Source organism: Arachis hypogaea, chromosome 11 (assembly GCF_003086295.3).
Source record: "Arachis hypogaea cultivar Tifrunner chromosome 11, arahy.Tifrunner.gnm2.J5K5, whole genome shotgun sequence".
NCBI classification, from domain to species: Eukaryota; Viridiplantae; Streptophyta; class Magnoliopsida; order Fabales; family Fabaceae; genus Arachis; species Arachis hypogaea.
Window position 1 is genome coordinate 78472585 of NC_092046.1, and position 10689 is coordinate 78483273.

General features: G+C 37.3%; 1 non-coding gene across 1 annotated transcript; it reads right to left on the reverse strand.

Moving 5' to 3' along the window:
- Positions 1-10055: 10055 nt before the first annotated feature.
- On the reverse strand, positions 10056-10163 carry LOC112724613 (small nucleolar RNA R71). The gene has a single exon (XR_003163768.1). It is a non-coding gene; the product is annotated as a small nucleolar RNA R71 (small nucleolar RNA).
- Positions 10164-10689: the final 526 nt, after the last annotated feature.

Genomic DNA, 10689 nt, shown 5'->3' on the forward strand with positions numbered 1-10689 from the left:
ATACACTCTTCTAGAGAGTACTCATTTCATCTCAACAATTCTTTGAGAATTGTTTTCTTGTAACACTTTGTAAATTGGAGTGTGATCTCCAAGGTTGAGTCAAGAGTTATAAACACTATAGTCGGTGAGGATACCAAAGAAGTATACTAAGTACTCAAGGCAAATCTTAGAGAAGGTATATCTAAGTGGAGTGGGTTAGTATACGAGTGGTGATCATATACCGTGAGGTGTTAGAAACTAAGGACTCGGATTGTAAAAGGTTTTGCGCGAGCACCTTGAAGCTTGGCAATAGTGGAACTTCTCAATAGCGATTGAGAAAGAAAGTGGACGTAGGACAAGGATTGTGCCGAACCACTCTAAATAGCGTTTGCATCTCTCCAAACTCATCTCTTCAATATTATTGTCTTTTACCTTTGAGCAAATAAATTGTGATCGAAAAGTAGCTTCGTAAGTACTTAAGGAATGGCTTAAGTCCGATTGGTGAAAAGCTTGATCAATTTATTTGAGTTGGTGTCTATTGGAAAGTAAAAGCTCCTTATAAATGCTTAGCAATTGAGTTAAGCTCTTGGAAAAATACTAGTACAATAACACTTTTGTATATTGTCTTTAACTTTCGCAAAAAGATTCATTGTTATTGCAATACTCAATTCACCCCCCCCCTCTTGAGTAATTGTGCATAGGTTCTACAGATCTACTGCAATTTATTTGTAACCTAAATAGCCATCCAAAAAGTAGTAGTATTCATGACCTGCTAGTCTCTCTAGCATCTGGCCTATGAATGGTAAAGGAAAATGATCCTTTCTGGTGGCTGTATTGAGCCTTCTGTAGTTAATACACATATGCCACCCTGTAATTATTCTTGTGGGAACCAGTTCATTCCTTTCATTATGAACCACTGTCATACCTCCTTTCTTGGGGACAACTTGGACAGGGCTCACCCAGGGGCTATCAGAAATAGGATAAATAATCCCATCCTCTAGAACTTAGTGACCTTTTTCTGCACCACCTCCTTCATGGCTGGATTCAGCCGCCTCTGTGGTTGAACCACTGGCTTAGCATTGTCCTCCAATAGGATCTTATGCATACATCTGGCTGGGCTAATGCCCTTGAGATCACTTATGGACCACCTAAGAGCTGTCTTGTGTGTCCTCAGCACCTGAATTAGTGCTTTCTCTTCCTGTGGCTCTAAAGCAGAGCTTATGATTACCGGAAAAGTGTCATCTTCTCCCAAAAATGCATATTTCAGGGATGGTGGTAGTGGTTTGAGCTCGGGTTTAAGAGGCTTCTCCTCTTTCTGGGGAGTTTTCAGAGGTTTTTCTATTTTCTCTGGTTCCTCCAGATCAGGCTGAACATCTTTAAAAATGTCCTCTAGCTCTGATTCAAGACTCTCAGTCATATTGACCTCTTCCACCAGGGAGTCAATAATATCAGCGCTCATGCAGTCTTTTGATATGTCTGGATGCTGCATAGCTTTGACAGCATTCAACTTAAACTCATTCTCATTGACTCTCAGGGTTATCTCCCCTTTTTGGACGTCAATGAGGGTTCGTCCAGTTGCTAGGAAAGGTCTTCCTAGAATGAGAGTTGCACTTTTGTGCTCCTCCATTTTCAGTACTACAAAGTCAGTGGGAAAGGAAAATGGCCCAACCTTAACAATCATGTCCTCAATTACGCCTGATGGAATTTTAATGGAGCCATCAGCAAGTTGGAGACATATTTGGGTTGGTTTGACTTCTTTAGTCAAACCAAAGCTTTCTGATAGTGGATGCAGGTATCAGGTTGATACTTGCCCCAAGATCACATAGAGCTGTCTTGGTACAAGCATCCTCTAATGTGCATGGTATCATAAAGCTTCCGGGATCTTTAAGCTTCTTTGGTAAGCTTTTTAGAATGACTGCACTGCATTCTTCAGTGAGGAAAACTTTTTCAGTTTCTCTCCAATCATTTTTATGACTTAAGATCTCTTTTATGAACTTAGCATAAGAGGGTATTTGCTCAAGTGCCTCTGCAAACAAAATCTTTATTTTAAGAGTCCTGAGATAGTCTGCAAAGCAGGCAAATTGTTTATCCTGTTTCACTTGGCGGAGTTTATGAGGATAAGGCATCTTGGCTTTATATTCATCAACCTTAGTTGCTGCAGGTTTATTTCCTACATAAGTGGCTGGAGAAACCTGCTTAATGGGGTTGTTATCAGCACTTGCAGGTGTCTGATCCCTTATTGGCGTTTGAACGCCAGAACTGGGTGCTTTTTGGGCGTTCAACACTAGATTGCCACCCTTTTCTGGTATTTGAACGCCAGAATTGGCCATCCACTGGGCGTTTAACGCCAACTTCTTACCCTTTTCTGGCATTTGAACGCCAGAATCATTTCTCTCTGGGCTCCTGCTGTCCTTAGAGGGATTTTGGGCAGTGGTTTGGTCATCCTCTGTCAGATGTTCCTTTCTTGGCTTCTTGCTGCTTTGAGTTCAAAAAGGCAGAAAGGGCAAAGTGTTTGGCAACAACTTGGGCTGGCAACGCCCAAGCACCAAGTTCCCAGCCCAGGAAATTCTTGGGCACGTTGCCAACGTGCATAAAGTTGGCGTGTTTGCCAGTAACACCAGACCATTGGGCCAGAAGCGAGAAGAATGAGCTCTGTTTCCTCTGTTTGGCAACACTTCCTCCATTGAGCCAATATTCAACAAGGATAAAGCCCACACTGCTAACCCAATTGAAGATATCCAAATGAGTTTTAGGAGTAGTATAAATAGAGTAGAGTTTTGTACTTTAAGAGAGGACTGCTGGAGGCTTTTTACTTCCTACACTTTTGCATTTTTTACTTTTTTAGAAATTTATTAGATACTTTTACACAGAGATCATTAGGAGAGACTTTTGGAAGCAATTTTGAATTTCAGTTTTTCTAAGAACTTCTTCTTCACTCTTCATTTCTTCACTACTCAATTTTAATTCTACTTTTACATTTATTGTTGAATTTAGAGCTATGATTCACTAAACCCCACCTTCATTAGGGGGAGGAACTCTATTTTTTGAATGGGTTGACAACTATTCTTTTCCTTCTCAATTCAAGTGGTTCATCCAAGGAGAAACTCTTGTTCTTCACAGATTCAGTTACATTCGAGAGAAGGGTTGAGTCTAGATGAATTATATGGTGAACTTGAGAAAGAATCTATATAATTCAGTTTAGAGTTATCCTTTCATGATTTCTTTGATCAATACATTTTGGGTTGGTATGTGAGATGTAACCTCCCTTAGTTGAGATTCTGGAAGTTGTGTGGCTTTGGATTAGAAATTGAACTTCACCTCTTCTCATGACCAATTAGATCACGAGAGTGGCAATTGATTGTGTTGAGAGAAATTGAATTGCCAATAGATTGGGATTCAATTATTCACAATCCGCCATGGATCTATACCCATGATTGAGAAGGAGATGAGCAAAGTCAATTCATGACAATTCACATCTCTGATCCCTAATGATCCTTCCATCATTAATTCTCATCTCTTTTGTTCTTTAGTTCTTTGAATACTCACTACCCAGTTCCCCTCTACATTCTTGCAATTTATTATTCTTGCCATTTACATTCTGTTTCTCTATTTCTTGCAATTTACTCTTTTGCTCTTTAAAATTCTGCAATCTTTACTTTCTTGCAATTTATTTTCCATGTCATTTAAGTTTCTTACACTTTAAGTTTCAATTATTCACTTTCATTTTCTTTCTCTATTCTAGTTTTTTAAATTCCTTTCCATTTAAATTTTTGCAATTATGTTTAAAAATCACAAATCTCATGAAATCAAAACCATGTCTGCTTGACTAAATATACCATTTAACTAAAGTTGCTTAATCCACCAATCTCCGTGGGATCGACCTCACTCTTAGTGAGTTTTATTACTTGATACGACCCGGTATACTTGTTGGTTGCGCGTTAATACTCTAATTTTTGCGTATCAAGTTTTTGGCGCCGTTGCCGGGGATTGGCAAAGATTAACAATGATTAAGTGGGTGAGAAGTCTAGATCAAGCATTTTCTTTATTTTTGTTCTCTGTTTTAGATTGAAACCAAGGTGTTTGAGTTTTTGCCTCACTAAGAAATTCTCATCTCTGATATGAGTAATTTCAATTTTCCTTGGTGTTGTGTTTCCCAAAATTCAAATGGAGTTCAACTCATCTTATGATCAAACAAAATTTATGGGATATTACCCACCATCACCAATCTCTAATGATGGCTGGGAATATCACCAAGAAAATACAAATTCTGAGCACTCCAATCCATGGAGATTTGCTTCAGAGACACAAGATGAGCAAGAGAATCATATGGGATACTTTCCACCACCACAAAATGATTCAAGTCATTATTCTAATGGTGGCTGGGAGTATCACCAAGGAATGAAAGAGCATCCACCCTCACGTCCCAGTTTCTCATTTGAAAGTTCTTCATCACTTGATTATGCCTCAACACAAAGTTTCCTCCAAAATCCATACAAGTCATCCCATCAATCACACAACTCATTCCACACCCCTCAACACAACTTCACCGCAACACATCCATGTCACCAAAATTATTCTCAACCTTCATCTCTTGAACCAGCAGATGTGGATTACCTTCAAGCCATTGAAATACATAGAAAACTCATGAAAAGATACACACAACCCCAATCCTGGAAAAAAATCATCCTCAAGAAGATGAATGGGCCCTTAGAGCAAACAAGGGGGAACTTAGAACCATCAAATAGTGAGAATGAAGACCAATTTGTGGGTGAAGAAGTGGAAAAACAAGAACAAAAGGTCCCTGTGTCAAGTGAAATTGCAATGAAGGATGAGGAATATGAGCCAAGGATTCTACATTCACAAAAGCTACTTGAGGTGACAATGGAACATAAAGATTCCCTCCCAAAGGAATTAATGGAAAATCATGAAGAAGAAATGGAGGAAGACACTCAAGAGAAATCACACTCAATGGAAGCAGAGAAATGCATAGAGGAAGGGCTCATTGAACCACCATTGCAAGGAACTCTTGATGAAGACAAAACTCCAACAATCACACAACCACCAAGACTTAGATTCAAGGAAGTGAAGGCAATTAACAAAAGCACCGAGAAGAGGATTGTGACCAAGCTACAAAGGACAATATTCATGAAGAGGAAAAGGTCAACTACAAGCAATCCTCCCCCTGATCCAGCAAGCAAGCTCAATCAAGCTATTAACAAAAGAAAGCTTGCTGAGGATAGACCAAGACAGGGGGCAATAGCTGAATCCTCTCCTCCCTTGAGGTCATTCCTCTTAACAAATTGGAAGAAGAGGAAGAAAGTGAAGAACATGTCAACCGTAGGTAATATTTCTTTTATTCGCTTCGTTTAATTTCTTTGTCTGCTTTGTTAAATTTTAATAAATTAGCATATGGTTACATTCTAAGTTTGGTGTTGCCTTGCAACAAATTGTTTTCAATCTTTTTGGATGATTACATCAAATCAAAAATGAAAGTGACACACCAAGATTCTAAGTTTGGTGTGCCACTTATTTTTTATGCAATTCATTCAAGCAACACTACTTATCTGCATAATCATAATGCCTCTGCAGTTTTATTTTTCTTTTTTAATTTGACACTTTTTCATTCCACTTTCTTTAGTCATTTTTCTGTTTGTAAATGCTTTCATTTTAGTTTTCTTATTTACTGTGTTTGTTAATACATCACCAAGAGAGCTTTATTCATGAAAGATTCTTGACTTGGTGATTGTACTTAACAAATAACAGTTTCACTTGCTTAGTTTTAATTCAAATAAATTGACATATGATTGCATTTTAAGTTTGGTGTTTGATGAGCGGATAATTTATACGCTTTTTGACATTGTTTTTAGCATGTTTTTAGTAGAATCTAGTTACTTTTAGGGATGTTTTCATTAGTTTTTATGTTAAATTCACATTTCTGGACTTTACTATGAGTTTGTGTATTTTTCTGTGATTTCAGGTATTTTCTGGCTGAAATTGAGGGACTTGAGCAGAAATCAGATTCAGAGGTTGAAGAAGGACTACTGATGTTGTTGGATTCTGACCTCCCTGCACTCAAAGTGGATTTTCTGGAGCTACAGAACTTGAAATGGCGCGCTTTCAATTGCGTTGGAAAGTAGACATCCAGGGCTTTCCAGCAATATATAATAGTCCATACTTTGGCCAAGAATAGACGACGTAAACTGGCGTTCAACGCCAGCTTTCTACCCAAATCTGGCGTCCAGCGCCAGAAAAGGAGCCAAAACCAGAGTTGAACGCCCAAACTGGCACAAAAGCTGGCGTTCAACTCCAAGAAGGACCTCTACACGTGCAACACTCAAGCCCAGCCCAAGCACACACCAAGTGGGCCCCGGAAGTGGATTTATGCATCAATTACTTACTCATGTAAACACTAGTGACTAGTTTATTATAAATAGGACCTTTTACTATTGTATTAGACATTTTTGGTCTCAGTTTTAATCCATTGTTCATCTTAGGAGACTATTGATCACGTTTTAGAGGGGCTGGCCATTCGGCCATGCCTGGACATTTCACTTATGTATTTTCAACGGCAGAGTTTCTGCACTCCATAGATTAAGGTGTGGAGCTCTGCTGTTCCTCAAAGATTAATGCAAAGTACTACTGTTTTCTATTCAATTCATCTTGTTTCGCTTCCAAGATATTCATTCGTACTTCAATCTGAATGTGATGAACGTGACAATCATCATCATTCCCTATGAACGCGTGCCTGACAACCACTTCCGTTCTACCTTCGACTGAATGAGTATCTCTTAGATCTCCTAACCAGAATCTTCGTGGTGTAAGCTAGAATGATGGCGGCATTCAAGAGAATCAGGAAAGTCTAAACCTTGTCTGTGGTATTCCGAGTAGGATTCAATGAATGAATGACTGTGACGAGCTCCTAACTCGCGATTGCAGGGCGTTAGTGACAGACGCAAAAGGATAGTAAATCCTATTCCAGCATGATCGAGAACCGACAGATGAATAGCCGTGCCGTGACAGGGTGCGTTGACCATTTTCACTGAGAGGATAAGATGAAGCCATTGACAAGGGTGATGCCTCCAGACGATTAGCCGTGCCGTGACAGGGCATTGGATCATTTTCCCGAGAGATGACCGAAAGTAGCCATTGACAGTGGTGATGTATCACATAAAGCCAGCCATGGAAAGGAGTAAGACTGATTGGATGAAGATAGCAGGAAAGTAGAGGTTCAAAGGAACGAAAGCATCTCTATTCGCTTATCTGAAACTCTCACCAATGATTTACATAAGTATTTCTATCCCTTCTTTTATTTATTTATTTTCGAAAACCCATTACTGTTTTATATCCGCCTGACTGAGATTTACAAGGTGACCATAGCTTGCTTCATACCGACAATCTCCGTGGGATTCGACCCTTACTCACGTAAGGTATTACTTGGACGACCTAGTGCACTTGCTGGTTAGTTATGCAAAGTTGTGAAGATATGTTTAGACCATGGTTCTGTGCATCCGTTTTTGGTGCCATTGCCAGGGAATCAATTTCGAACAACAATTCACAACCTGAGTAGCAATTTCGCATACCAAGTTTTTGGCGCCGTTGCCGGGGATTGTTTGAGTTTGGACAACTGACGGTTCATCTTGTTGCTCAGATTAGGTAATTTTCTTTTTGTTTTCTTTTCAAAAAAAATATTTTCAAAAATATTTCTAAAATTTTCTCATCTGTTTTCGAAAAAAATAAAAATGTTTTTAAAAAAATATTTTTCTTCAAAATTTTTAAGAATGAATTCTAGTGTTTCATGAAGCATGTGAAGCCTGGCTGGCTGTAAAGCCAAGTCTAAACTCTTTTGGACTGAGGCTTCCTGACCATCATCACAAGAGCAAGCTAGTTGTTGCCAATAAAATTTGCTGTTGTATACATGAGAGGTATCTGCTGAAGCTTGGCTGGCCATTGGCCATGTCTAGTGTTTTGGACCGGAGCTTTCATTGAAAGCTTAGCTGGCTAGTGAGCCATGTCTAATTCCTGGACTGAAGCTATAGACTAAGAATGCAAGATTCCTGGAATTCATGTTAAAAATTTTGGAATCCTTATTTTTCCTTTTTCATATAATTTTCGAAAAAAATCCAAAAAAAATTAGAAAATCATAAAAATCAAAAATATTTTTTTGTTTCTTGTTTGAGTCATGTGTCATGTTATAAGTTTGGTGTTATTTGCATGTGCATCTTGCATTTTTCGAAAATTCTCATGCATTCATAGTGTTCTTCATGATCTTCAAGTTGTTCTTGGTAAGTCTTCTTGTTTGATCTTGATGATTTTTTGTTTTGTGTCTTTTGGTGTTTTTCATATGCATTCTTGAATTCTTAGTGCGTAAGCATTAAAGAATTCTATGTTTGGTGTCTTGCATGTTTTCTTTGCATTAAAAATTTTTCAAAATTGTGTCTATGATGTTCATCTTGACATTCAAAGTGTTCTTGGTGTTCATCTTGACATTCATAGCATTCTTGCATGCATCACATGTTTTGATCTAAAAATTTCATGCATTGCATCTTTTTAGTGTTTTTCTCTCTTGCATCATAAAAATTCAAAAATCAAAAAATATCTTTCCTTTTTTCTCTCATCAAATTCGAAAATTTGGGTTGACTTTTTTAAAAATTTTTAAAATCAAGTTGTTTCTTATGAGTCAAATCAAATTTTCAATTTGAAAATCTTATCTTTTTCAAAATCTTTTTCAAAAATCAAATCTTTTTCAAAATTCTTAGTTATTTTCGAAAATTCCAAAAATATTTTTCAAAAATCTTTTTCTTATTTTTATACCAAATTTTCGAAAATAACATAATCAATTAATGTTTTGATTCAAAAATTTCAAGTTTGTTACTTACTAGTTAAGAAAGATTCAAACTTTAAGTTCTAGAATCATATCTTGTGATTTCTTATGAATCAAGTCATTAATTGAGATTTTAAAAATCAAATCTTTTTCAAAAACTAATTCCTATCATATCTTTTCAAAAATATCTTCTTATCTTATCTTTTTCAAAAATATCTTTTCAAAATATCTTTTCTAACTTCCTAACTTCTTATCTTTTCAAAATTGGTTTTCAAAATTTGTTTCAACTAACTAACTAACTTTTTGTTTGTTTCTTAACTTTTTCAAAACTACCTAACTAATCTCTCTCTCTCTCATTTTCGAAAATATCTTCCCCCTTTTCAAAATTTCTTTTTAATTTATTAATTATTTTAATTTTTAATTTTTAAATCTTAATTTTCGAAAATTACTAACATTTTTCAAAAACTATTTTCAAAAATCACTAACTCTTTTTCAAAAAAATCATTTTCGAAAATTCCTTCTCTCCCATCTTATTCTATTTATTTATTCATTTACTAACATCTCATCTCACATCTCAACCCTCCTCACAGTTGTGTTTCTTCCATTACATTACATTCTTTGTCTCCCCCTCTTTTCTTCCACTCACAAAGGGATCCCTATACTGTGGTATAAAGGATCCATATTATTATTATTATTTTTTGTGCGCCCTCTTCTTTGTCATATGAGCAGGAGCAAGGACAAGAACATTCTTGTTGAAGCAAATCCAGAACCTGAAAGGACTCTGAAGAAAAAATTAAGAGAAGCTAAAATACAACAATCCAGAGATAACCTTTCAGAAATTTTCGAACAGGAAGAGGAGATGGCAGCTGAAAATAACAATAATGCAAGGAGGATGCTTGGTGACTTTACTGCACCTAATTCCAATTTACATGGAAGAAGCATCTCCATTCCTGCCATTGGAGCAAACAACTTTGAGCTGAAACCTCAATTAGTTTCTCTGATGCAGCAGAACTGCAAGTTTCATGGACTTCCATCTGAAGATCCTTTTCAGTTCTTAACTGAATTCTTGCAGATATGTGATACTGTTAAGACTAATGGAGTAGATCCTGAAGTCTACAGGCTCATGCTTTTCCCTTTTGCTGTAAGAGACAGAGCTAGATTATGGTTGGATTCTCAACCCAAAGATAGCCTGAACTCTTGGGATAAGCTGGTCACGACTTTCTTAGCCAAGTAATTTCCTCCTCAAAAGCTGAGCAAGCTTAGAGCTGATGTTCAAACCTTCAGACAGAAAGAAGGTGAATCCCTCTATGAAGCTTGGGAAAGATACAAACAGTTGACCAAAAAGTGTCCTTCTGACATGCTTTCAGAATGGACCATCCTGGATATATTCTATGATGGTTTATCTGAGCTATCAAAGATGTCACTGAACACTTCTGCAGGTGGATCCATTCACCTAAAGAAAACACCTGCAGAAGCTCAAGAACTCATTGACATGGTTGCTAATAACCAGTTCATGTACACTTCTGAAAGGAATCCTGTGAACAATGGGACGCCTATGAAGAAGGGAGTTCTTGAAGTTGATACTATGAATGCCATATTGGCTCAGAATAAAATATTGACTCAGCAAGTCAATATGATCTCTCAGAGTCTGCATGGAATGCAAGCTGCATCCAACAGTACTCAAGAGGCTTCTTATGAAGAAGAAGCTTATGATCCTGAGAACCCTGCAATAGCAGAGGTGAATTACTTAGGTGAACCTTATGGAAACACCTATAACTCATCATGGAGAAATCATCCAAATTTCTCATGGAATGATCAAAAGCCTCAACAAGGCTTTAATAATGGTGGAAGAAACAGGTTTAGCAATAGCAAGCCTTTTCCATCATCCA